The sequence below is a fragment of the Bos grunniens genome, chromosome 10 (assembly GCF_055505025.1).
Source record: "Bos grunniens cultivar Pamir isolate PY7600 chromosome 10, Bosgru_T2T1.0, whole genome shotgun sequence".
NCBI classification, from domain to species: Eukaryota; Metazoa; Chordata; class Mammalia; order Artiodactyla; family Bovidae; genus Bos; species Bos grunniens.
This window is the reverse complement of record NC_141174.1, coordinates 52,060,265-52,073,247: the sequence shown is the minus strand read 5'-3', so window position 1 is coordinate 52,073,247 and position 12,983 is coordinate 52,060,265. Positions and strand designations below refer to the sequence as shown.

Genomic DNA, 12,983 nt, shown 5'->3' with positions numbered 1-12,983 from the left:
TAAAGATAAGAAAAGCACAAAATACTACAGAAGAACAAAAGGGAAGGATACAGATTCTGGAGGAGAAACCACAGAAGCTTAAGAGCTGGTCCTTAAAAGGAAATGGCAACCCACTCCAGTATTCTTGCCTGGAAAATCCCAAGGACAGAGGAGCCTAGTGGGCTATATAAGATTTCCTCAAGTGGAGAATAAGGATAATGGCAAATAGAGGAATGGCAGGCAGGAAGATGGTTATGAAAATAAAATGACCACTTTCATCTGTTACTATATATAGGTCTTTAAAGAAACGTAATTTCAGAGAAATTACAAATAAATCCTTGATAAAGAATCAGAATCTGCAGAAATTCTGTAATTAAAATTTTTATCACATGATTTTAATAAGACTATTTGTATTAAAGAATACAGGTGTTAAAAGTAAAAAAAGGTTTTGTGAACATATTTACTGCATATATTTTTAAAAAGCTTTATTTATTCACATATTTAAATATGATTTAACCAATAGAATTAAGAAAAAAGCCCATTTCCATACCAACAATATAAGCTGCTCCTAGTAATACTGTTATTATTTACCAAAGCAAAAGCTCACATTATATTTAAACATGGTAAATTATACACATATCTGTATCTCAAATTTCTGTGCAATTCCCACTAAACTGTCAGTAAGAGTATTTTTTAAAACACACACACACAAAACTAACAGCAAGTATGGAACAGCAACAAAACACAATCATCTGATTTGACAGCAATTACAAAAACAAAATAGAGGAAAAAATGACTAAGAAGTTATGAAAGCTAACATAAGAATATTTCCTAAAATCAAAGGACATAAACCTTTGCTATCTTTGCCCTGTTGTTGTTCAGTCGCTAAGTTGTGTCTTCCTTTCTGCAACCTCATGGACGGCAACCCACCAGGCTCCTCTGTCCATGAGACTTCCCAGGCAAGAATACTAGAGTGGGTTGCCATTTCCTTCCCCAGAGGATCTTCCCGACCCAGGGACTGAACCCACATCTCCTACATTGGCAGGTGGATTCTTTACCACTGAGTCACCAGGGAAGTCCACCTTTGTCCTCTTAAAACATTTATATTCTTACGGTACAAGGTTAAACTGATATTTATACAATAAAAGAGGGAATATGAAGTATGTTCTTAAAAAAACAAAAACAATAAAGCACAACAATCTAAAATTGTGATTCAACTATATTAGGATAAACAGTAAAGAAAGAAGTGTGAACTCCTTTTCCATAAGCAGTCAAAAGGTAAGGCTTAAAACCACTTAATACTGGGACTTCCCTGGTGGTCCAGTGGTTGAGAGTTCATCCTGCAATGCAGGTGATGTGGATTTGACTCCTGGTTGGGAAACTAAGATCCCACATGCCTCAAGGCAACTAAGCCACAACACAACTACTGAGCCTGCTAGCCACAACCAGAGAGTCCACACACCGCAACGGAAGATGATGCAACAAAGCTCCTACATGCCACAATTAAGACCCAATGTAGACAATTAAAAAAAAAAAAAAGGTTAAAAAAACTGCTTAATCCTCCATGTTAACCAGTTGTAGCAGCAGTTTTCAAACTTTTTGACTTGTGAACCCCTTTACACTGAATAACTGAGGAACCTAAAGAGCTTTTATGTGGGTTGTATGTATCAGTATAATACTATAAAAGTTGGCAAATGTTTTAAAATTTTAATTCTAAAAACAGCAATAAACCCACTCCATGCTAATAAGCAACATTTATGAATATATTTTCCAAAAAAACTAAGTGACACTGCTGCTCATTTTTGTAAATCTCTTCAATAGAGAAACCTGGATTCTTATATCTGCTTCTGTATTCAATCTAAAATGAAAATCCATTTTCACACAGATATATAGCTGATAAAAGGAAGAATTTTTTAAAATTTTATTATGTATTTATTTTTGGTTGCTCTGTGTCTTCACTGCTGTGTGTACGCTTTCTCTAGTTGCGGTGAGTAGGGGCTACCCTCTAATTGCAGTGCACAGGATTCTCATTGCGGTGGCTTCTCTTATTGCAGAGCACAGGCTCTAGGGCATACAGGCTTCAGTAGTTGTAGTGCTGGCTTACCTGCCCCAAGGCATGTAGAATATCCCCAGGCCAGGGATCAAATCCCTGTCCCCTGCATTGACAGGCAGATTCTTAACCACTGGACGACTAAGAAAGTCACAAGAAGAATATTTTTATAGTATTTTCAGGTAAGTGTGGATATTATCCTTCTTTGATATTAAGCCAAAACTTAAAAAGTGTAATTCTATAAAGGTAAGTTGCAAAGTGGACTCTGAAACTGTATCAATGAAACTTTTCAGACCATTTCACTTAAAATCTATTGCTCTATCTTTCACTTAAGTAGGTCTTACATCCACAACATGATTTTGTAATATCATGCATGGACCTTTAGAAAAAAGATGGTCCACTGTGTTATGCATATCTTCCAAACACTGACACACTTCACTATAACATAGCAAGGAAAAAAAAAATTACACGTTAATATCATCAATTTCATCAGCAAGGTCCTAAGAAGTTGCGAAGATCATAGGGGCAGATACGTTTTCCAAAATTCTAATTTCTGCTTGAAAGCCTTAATTTTAATGGCAATAAATTTTGCTGGTCCAAGTAAGAGGCTCACTTCATTTATTTTTGAGAAAATAGGTACAAATATCCATGTTTAAATAACTATAGTTTGTCACTCTTTCAAGTAAAAATAGTGTTCCATGAAAAAACCAACCAGCTAGCTAGTTCAGCTCACACCTCAATCACACAAATATTTTTCTTCCAGACAAACATCATAGCTTGGTATGCAGCAGTAGTGTCTTATAACATTCTTCTCATTTTGTCACAACAAATATTAAAAAAAAATCTACTCAAGCATCAGGATTAATGAAATTAACAACCTCTACTGATTCATGGAGGATATTCTTAAATGAAATCAGCTTTCCCCTCCCCAACCGAAAATGTAAAATGATGAAGAATATGACTACTGGTACAATTTTTGCCACTGTCTTGATATGCTCTGCAGGACCAGAAGATTTATGCATCACTGTGTTTGCACCACGAATTCAAATGTCAACAGAGTAAAGTAGCAAAGAATAAGTTAGTATTATTATGAAATAGTTTCAAACCAACAGGTAATTTGAAACATTTGATGATCCTCTCAAGACTCCACATACCACATTTTGAGAACTGCTGCTCTGGACATACATATAAAATAAGAAGAGGAACTAACTCTCCAGGGGAAAGAGACAGATAGGAAGGTAGGAAGACAGGAATGGCAAGGAGACATCTTTCCCTGCATACCTTTTGCACCATGTGAATTTGGTATTCCTTGTATGTATTTTATATTTAAAAATTAGACAATTATTTTCTTTAAATGTAAACTGACATCTTACAGTGGCTAAGTATATATATAAGCATATTATTTAAATATAAAGGTCAATACACGCAAAAAAAAATTTTTAAGAGCTGAAAATATTCCCATTTAGGAAGCAGAACTAGGAGACTGGGAGAAGTGCTAGAGGAAACTGCTGTTTTTCCACTATAAGCCATTTGGAACTTTTAAACCATGTACATTTTAATTGGCTCAAAAATAAAAAATCATTCAAAATATTGCATGGAAAAATACAATCTAAAAAGACAAATAAAGCAAATACCTAGGCACAGGTGAGAGAATGGCTATGAAATACACCAAGATGTAACAGCAAATGCCTGGAATAATGTGCCTGTGAGTTTCCACTCTTATATAAAATATTATTGTATATTATAACAAAAATATTTTCATTTAAAAAGCGAGTTTAAAAAAATTAAAAGCTTAGTTCAAAAGCAACAATTTCCTTAGACCAGAATGTCTAACTCAGTTAAAAACAGTTAAGTATGTAAATCTTGAGTCATTTTTAACAGTTAAGTGGTTAAACCCTCCCCCTACCTATCCACATCCACACACACATACAAATAACATAAAATAAAATAATCTTTCGTTTTTTTCTTCTATTTAATTTGACCACAATTAAGATCAAATCAGAACTTATTTATTTGAAAAAGAAAATAAAAGAATAGCTTTATGGTAAATATAATTGCTAATCTTATGTAATTACTTCATAAACCCATTATCAAAGTCAATTTTAAATATAGTGTCTAATAAGATGTCCTGATCAGAAAAGAAGTGATTATTTCTACATATAAATAGGTAATTCAAAAGCAAACTGCATTCCCCACTATATGGACCCAGGGCTCCTTGGAGAATGCCTGAATCCAGAACTGAGACAGAAAAGATGTTAAGTTAAACTTGGAACATTTTGCTGTGCAGAGAGAGAGAATATACTCCAGAAAAAATTAAGAGTATATCAAAATGACACAGAAGCCAGGAAAGAAAGGCTCCCACAGGACAAATCCAAGACAATCTGAGCAACAAAATAAATAAAGGCATAACAGAGTATAAACCATTGAGTAAGATAGGAAGTACATAAGTTCATATCAATGAGATATAAGAATTTTTCTTTCTTAAAACAGAATGCCTACTGACATAAAAGAAACAGAGTCAGAAAATAATCATTCTGCAACCATCAGTGTAAACATCAGTACAGGCAAGAAGCATCAATGGATGTTAATATAGGAGGGAAATTTGATGAAGATATAGATCTGATTAGTAGCAGGATATCTGCACTATCTCAAAGTTATACCCACAGATTGCTTATTAGGTGAAGAAGAAAAATAATAACTATACATCCCTATGAAGAAACCAAACACCATGATCAGAAACTAAAAAACTAACATCACCACTGAGGGGCAGGCCAACGGCATGTACTTCAATATCACACCCTGGAAAGGATACAAAATCCCCAGTTGGGGATGCATAGCCCAAAACTAATTATGAGGAAACATCCACAAATCCAACCTGAGGAATATTCTATGACATATATAAGCCTGTAATCTTCAAAAATGTTAACACAGTGAGAGAGAAAGCCTAAGACACTGTTCCAGATGAAAGGAGACTGAAGAGCTATGACAACTAAATGCAGCTGGCAATCCTGACGCAAATCCTATGGGGGAAATGCTGTGTGTGTGTGAAAGTCACTCAGTCGTGTCTGACTCTTTGCGACCCCATGGACTAGCCTGCCAGGCTCCTCCATCCATGGAATTCTCCAGGCTAGAATACTGCAGTGGTTAGCCAGTCCCTTCTCCAGGGGATCTTCCCAACCTAGGGATAGAACCCAGGTCTCCTGCATTGCAGGCAGATTCTTTACTGTCTCAGCCAATGGTGTAATGGTACAAATGCTATTATTACTGGGATAAAGGGACAAAACTGGAATAGAGGCTAGAGATTAGATAATGATATAGTACTATCAATGTTAGATTACCTGAATCTCATTAACTGTATTGTGATAATGCAAAAGAATACAATACACAAAGAATATTTAGAGACATGGTTATAATACATGCAGTTTATTTTCAAATGATTCAGAAAAGAGCACTAAAGCAAATGAGACAAAATTTTTAAAATGGTAAATTTGACTAAAGGATACTGAAGAGTTCTCAGTACCATTTTTTTAAACTTTTCTTTAAGTGTGAAATTATTCCAAAATTTAAAAAATTTACATAGAGGCAAATTGGATGTCAAAAGGTTGTTTAAAAAATTATTTATTCTGATGCCCTATAACACATATGAATATGAGAAATGAATGCAACAGTGACTCAGACTGGCACACTGCTGCATATAGCACTTCCTAAACTCAATTCTCTAGAAAAACAAAATAAAACAAATTTGGGGGGATTGAGAGGGAGGGGAGGCAGTTCCATACGGCATGTAGGATCTTAGTTCCCCCACCAGGGATCGAACTTGTTCCACCAACTCCCATCCTCAAATTGGGAGTGTGGAGTCTTAACCACTGGACTGCCAGGGAAGTCTCAAGAAAAATGTTTTTTAAGTAACCACATAAACACTAAGATGCTGATCCTGTATACTCTCAGGAAAACACAGAAATCTATGACTTCATGTCAACACAGACCACACTGAGAGATTCTCCATTCATCCAGCAAACCATAAGCTCCTTTGCAGGCAGGCCTTAAGCTCCTGCTCTTTGTTTTAACTCAAGCACTGACACAGGGCCTGAAATACAGCAGACATATTTGTTGAATAAATGATGAATGTTTAGAAAGAGGAACAAAAGTCTACATGATATCAAAATTGAGAGGAAGAGAAAGAAAAGGAGAAGACATCTAAATAGAGTATCAATTATTTTAAATGCATTTTAAAATATAAACATTTTCAAACCTCACAAAAGCAGAGAATGTTACTACGCATATACCTACCACTCCAATACAATTATCAGGATATTTCACAACTGCTTCATCTACACTCCTCTCTCGCATCTTTTTTTCGCTCTGAAATACTTTTAAACAAATACCAGAGATCTTAATTCTCTTCCTCATTCTTCAGTTTTCATCTCTATAAATGGGCATTTTCTTATAGAAACATAATGCCATTAGTATCCTTCACAAAAAGTAACAATAATCCCTTGATATCATCTAATAGCTATCTGCATTCAAATTTCCTCCTAAGTGCTTCAAAAATTACTTTCTACAACTGGTTTGAGTCAGGACTTAAATAATGTCAACACATTACATTTAGTCACTACACATAAATATTTTTAACTTTTTTACTACTATTAGTAATTGTGAAAAAATCTATTAGACAAACCAATTAATTCATACTTATAGATTCTCTAGAATCAAACCCAATCTAATGCATTTACAATTCCCTCTGTCTGCAGCCATCTTCCTCCATATTGCCACTATAGCTGATTCTTTCTAATCACTGATTGCAAATCCAATATTACCTCTAAAAAAAAAAAGCCCTTTCTAACCTCTCAATGCACAGTAGAGTCCCACTTTCATTCATTCTCCATTATATGCCCCTGTTTTCTTCATGGCACTTACCACTACATAACGCTGTTCTGTTTATTATTTCCTCTAATAAAACATCCACTTCAAGAAGGCAGAGTGCCTTCTTCACTGAAGACCAAGAATAATGTCAATAACATGAGACAATCAATAACACTTACTGAATGATTAAATAGCAATGCAGTAAAAGTTCAGTTTAGTATTTGTTTTTAAACATTTGTAGCTCACTGCTCACATCATGATATAAATTGAGTACCTGCAGAAACTCAGGCCAGCTGTTACCAAGACACTATGGGATACAGCAAAGAAAGAATAGAGGTATAAAGCATTCAAAAGCATTTCTGGACTTTTACTGAACAATGATTACAGGTTTCTGAAAGAAAATGTATTCAGAATGATTTAAAGCACATTACCAGGAGTAAAATAAAGTTTCATTTTTTAAATATCATATGAGAGCTATTAAATTAGGAGTTAATATCTACAATGGGACAGAAGTATTATCTAGACCACGGCTCACTTTTTTTCTTCTCCCTCCCCCGATCCCATCTCTAATATACATATACCATGGAAAAATTTTACATTTTCAGATAGCATTTCTTTCTGGGGAATGGGTCATGATGAATACAATTAATACCAAAAACACCTAACTAAAAATGCAAACCATTAAATTTGAGACCTAGAGAAAACTAGAGTTATCTGTCCACACTTCTCATTTGACAGCTGAGAGAGATCTGAGGCCCAGGGTGGTCATACAAAGTCATAGACCTAATGAACAGAAAGCAAAGCTACATCTAAAATCCATATCTCCTATCTCCAACCCTACACTCTTTCATAAGATAATGTCACTCATAGAATCCTAATATCAAGTTATAATATTCTTTACCATCATTTTTAGTAATGTCACTTCTTTTTTTCCTATTGAAATCCTAGCCACCAGAGGAAAAGTCAAAACAAGGACACCTATAATTATACTCTAAGTAAAGCACATTATAGAAACCCCTTTTTGACAAAATAATACAATAAACGTCTGAAAAAAACTAACTGGTTTGATTCAATGAAGTTTTTATTCCACAGTTTACATTTTAAAATGAAAATAACTATTTAGAAATATCTGATTATTCCTTCATTGTAAACAAGTAAATTGTTGACCTCTTATATTAAAGATCAGTATAGTTATTTTTCAACTATTTGCGGAAATTGAGTCCTGCTGTGAAACCTGTGAAGGTGAAACTTCCACTATGATGCATTCAAAATGAAATTATTTCCTACTATATCTTTCTTCAAAAACCAACTCCAGTGAAAAACTAACATGCAAGTGACCAAAAGACACCAACGTAAGGGGGAAAGTGACAGAAAGATCCATACACATAAGATACAGCAACCCTGATAAACAAGAAGAGACTCTACTCTTGCTAGTTTCCCTACAATATTATTCAGACGTATTCATAAATACCCTTGCCAGTTCTTAGAATACTAGTATGAATTGTAGTGGCAAATAAATGCACAGGAGAGATGTCATTTGTCCAAGGTTAAAATGACAAGAGATGGACGAGAGTAAAACAAAGCAAGGCATTAAAAAATAAAGATTCTTTCCAGAGTGAAAGGGTTCTACTTGTTCTGTCTCATAAACACAACTAAATGATATTGTTTAATATGAAAAATAACATTGTTTACACTGACATGAAAATTTTTACCAAAAACACACAGTAACAAAGTATCAAAATGTAGACTTTCACTCTAGTTGAAACCAGTATTTTAAAACTTCTATGTAATATCCAAATCACATACTAACATTTGAAAGCAATGACAAAAAAAAACAGAAATGGTAAAGGAAATGGAACCTTAGTTATCTTTTCCCCAGTCTGTGCTTTTTGGTTGAAGAGATACCTAAAACAAGAAAATTAAACATAAAACACCAAATGAAATAAAGTTTGGATTAAGTCAGGTTCAAAAAGCGTTATGAACTATAAAATGAAATCTATGTCAGCTGGCATCTTATCTCCCCAGAGAGCTCTAAATTCATCCTGCACATAAATCAAGAAACAGGAAAGCATGCAATACAATGGAGTCACCCGACACTACAAACACGAACAAATTAAACGAACACCCTATACTTCCTGGTATTTTTTCAAATGTTAAAACTTAGACCTGAGTTAAGAACTTATCTGTAAAGATCTACTCTAACCTATTTAAGAACTATGTGACAAACCTCATTTCTGCAGCACAGAACAAATATTTCCACAACATTGCTACCGGCTCTGATAAACTCTGTAAAAATAATAATAATAAATAATGATAATTATAAAAATATTAAAGCTCCTTTTTTAATGGCCAGCCAACCAACACTTTACAAAATCTGACGCGTCTGTATTTCTGCTGTTCCGCGGTCTATGTTTCCTTGATCACAGAAGAAGGCAACTCCCTAACCGTCAGGGCTGACTTAGCGCCCTCCAACACCCCGGGAGCGGGTTACCTTCATCACTCCATTGTCAAATCGCACTCCCACGCATCAGTCCTCAGCCCCTGTCCTAAGACTCTAGAGAGTCAAAAAAGGGAAAGAAATCCCCTCACCCACAGTCCTTTACTGAGGAGGGTGGGTGTGTCTGTAGACGAACGCTCTGTCAAACACAATTAAATCTTCCGTGGAAACCCGGACCCTAAGCCACAACGGAGCCAGCAGTAACCGGCCGGCCGCCGACCCCAGCCTTCCGCGGCCGCAGCCCTTCCTCTTTCTCCCCTCCAGCCCGGCCCCTCCCCCGTTGCGCGCACGCGCGGCCTCCAATCGATCCCCTCCCCCCGGCCCCTCACCTGAATCATTAGCCACCCTCTTCCCAGGCTCTGGGAATCACTGGCCCAGGAAGGAAGACAGGAGATGTAAGCGGGGAAGAGGATGCGTCGAGAGCCAGTGATCTGCGCCTCAGATGTTGGCCTAAGAGGCCCCTACGGTCAAGAGCAGCGTCTGTCACCGCGATCAAAACTGTACCAGCGGCAGCGCCTGGCTCGGCCCAGCTGACCCGGCTTGGGTTCTGAATGCCTAATTTGGTCCCATGGGAACTCGTTCCCCGAAACTGCGGGCGTTTCTATGCTGCGCAGACCGAACACCTCGCCACCGTCGCCGCCACTGCTGCTGCTTTCCAGTCGCCGCCGCCTAACCAATCCCTCCTCTACCGAGGAAGCACGACACTCAAAGCTTTACGACAGTTCGCAAAGTGAGAGCGCAGTAGCCTTCAATCCTCCATTAACATCTATTTGTTTCTGCGCTTGCTCAGATGCCTGTTTCTCACCGTCCGGCTCCCTCTTCCGTGGCCCTCCCCCTTTGTACTCGCCTTATCAGTCTGTTGCCGAAACCTAACGAAGTATAAAGCTCGATTTATGTTCATTTGTGAAATGCGTTCAATATTAAACAAAATATTGACTACATCTTGGTTGATTTTTTTTATAACTTAAAGTTACAACCACAGAATTATTAACTATACTTAAGGTAACGAACAAAAACGCCATGGTTTAGTCTGTCACGGCAAATGGTACTCAAATCATCCTTACCAATGAGATCATCACCGTTGAGGTGAATTTGCTTTCAGAATCAGATAAAAAATGGTAATAGATATCCTGGGAACCAACTGTACAATCATATACGTTTTCTTATTTTATAAAAATAAGGAGACAACAGATGCTTTATTACATGCATTAATAGGCTGTAGGCAAAAGGGATGTAGGCCTTGAAATCAGTAAAACTTCCTTTCAAATTCCAGTGAGTGAACTTAAGAGGTTAGGGGAAGGGGTTGGGAGTAGGGATAGATGCGGCGTTTGGGGTTGACATGTACACATCATCATGTGTAAAATGGATAACCAACAAGAACCTACTGAATAGCATAGGGAACTCTACTCAATATTCTGTAATAACCTAAATGGAAAAAGAACCTTTCCATTCAGTTCAGTCGCTCAGTCACGTCCAACCCTGTGACCCCATGGACTGCAGCATGCCCAGCTTCCCTGCCCATCACCAACTCCTGGAGCTTGCTCAAACTCATGTCCATCAAGTGGGTGATGCCATCCAACCATCTCATCCTCTGTCGTCCCCTTCTCCTCCTGCCTTCAATCTTTTCCAGCATCGGGGTCTTTTCCAATGAGTCAGTTCTTTGCATCAGGTAGCAAAAGTATTGCAGTTTCAGCATCAGTCCTTCCAATGAATATTCAGGACTGATTTCTTTTAGGATTGACTGGTTTGATCTCCGTGCAGTCCAAGGAACTCTCAAGGGTCTTCTCCAACACCACAGTCCAAAAGCATCAATTCTTTGCACTCAGCTTTCTTTATGGTACAACTCTCACATCCATACATGAGTATTAGAAAAACCATAGCTTTGACTAGATGGACCTTTGTTGGCAAAGTAATGTCTCTGCTTTTAAATATACTGTCTAGGTTGTTCAAAGCTTTTATTCCAAGGAGCAAGCATCTTTTAATTTCATGGCTGCAGTCACCATCTGCAGTGATTTTTAAAAATTAAAAAAAAATTTCAGTGATGAAAATAGCAGGTGTCTAATTGATTTGAACTTTGTAAATCTGTTTCCAAAAAGAAAGGAAAGTGGGGGAGAAAAGAAAGAAAATGTCAATTATACCTCAAGTTTTAAAAATTGAAAGCAGGTTAAAAATTTTAAACTACGTTAGTAACTCATGTGATACTTCAGTTGCACAGCGCTAACTGGGATCCAGACCCATATGGCTGTTTACTGGTTATGTCCCACAGGCATTTCTAATGCATCTTGTCCAAAATATAAGAATTTACATATATAGTGTTTAAATCTCATCCATCTCAGGTTTCACTGTCTCTTTCAATAGGGCCAAGTTATCTAACGAGGAACATAATGGTCATCTTTGACGACTCTCTGTTCCTCACTCCCTACCTCTAATCAGGCAGTAAGTACTTCCAATTCTGCCAATGAAACATTCAAATATTGAAAATCCACCCATTCCTCTCTGTACTCTGTACCAGTTCAGGTCTTTCGTATATTTGGTACTATTCATTTGTATAACAAATATTTATCAAGTACTTACTATGTGCTAGACATTGTGCTGAGCATTGTGAGTACAAGACACATGACCACTGTTTTATGAAGTATTTGAGAAGACCCAGAAAGCAAGCCCAACTATTTACAATACAATGTGGAAGGTATAGGATGGCATACTCATGCTCTGAGTACACAAAGACAGAATACTGAAGTCAAACCAAGAGAAGGTAATGTTTAAATTTTGCAACATAAATAAGACAGTTACATAAACCAAATAGGGCATTGCCCACAGAAAGATTAGCAATGCTAAGCTACAGAATCCTCTAGTTGAAACATCATGAAACAAATTCTCTACTAAGATCTACTGAATGTATCCTCCAAGGAACGTCTCAGGAGATAAGGGAAGCAAAGTAGACAGAAATGTATTAAGTAAGATTTTTGCTAGGAAAAGGAATTTTAACTATTTTATATTTCAAACCATGAGAAGCCGTTAAAGGGTATCAGTCAGAGGAGAAATAATCAGATTTGACTATTAGAGACACCATTCTATAAGGCAAGTAGAGGACAGATGGAGAAGGCCAAGAGGAGAGGACGAAAGACCAGCCGGAATTGCAGGTAAAAAGGGGTGAGGGTAGTAGAAATGAGCAGGAAGGGACAGAAAAAATAAGAAGAATGAATAACTACGTGGTTATAGGAGGTGAAGGAGGGGAATCTCAGAGACTTCCAGATTTATGGTGAATGGTTGTGTGGTGGCACCATTCAAGAAAGAGATACAGGCTTGAAAAACCCAACTTTGGGGGTCTGGAACTTTCAACTGGTTAGGATAAGGTAGGAGGTTGAGAGAAAGGAAAGTATTACTTCTTATATTGGGCAAATTGAGTTTACCCAAAGTGGAGATTCCCATAAGCTGTTGAACTTACATGTTTGAAGCTTAGGAGAAAGGTCTGGGCTGAAGACAGAGATCTGGACTCATTCACGTATAGTGTGACAGCCAGAAGAATAGTTCTGATGAGGCCACACAGAGAAGTGAGACGAGACAGATACCTAGGGAAATCTGATATTTAAG

At 37.1% G+C, this 12,983-nt stretch overlaps 1 protein-coding gene and 1 pseudogene across 19 annotated transcripts in view; one reads left to right on the top strand and one right to left on the bottom strand.

The window, feature by feature from the left end:
- Positions 1-10,183, bottom strand: part of RNF111 (ring finger protein 111) — a 96,179-nt gene extending 85,996 nt beyond the window's left edge. For 8 of the 19 annotated variants that reach the window (XM_086321236.1, XM_086321241.1, XM_086321242.1 and 5 more), the window contains exon 1: positions 9,719-10,183. The gene's annotated coding sequence lies outside the window, so the exon portion shown is untranslated. Of the gene's footprint in view, positions 1-9,383; positions 9,669-9,718 lie in introns of those variants that run through there. The other 11 variants (XM_086321237.1, XM_086321250.1, XM_086321243.1 and 8 more) reach the window with 8 other exon arrangements.
- LOC147364528 (putative ribosome-binding factor A, mitochondrial) overlaps positions 9,941-12,983 on the top strand; it is a 29,095-nt pseudogene continuing 26,052 nt past the window's right edge.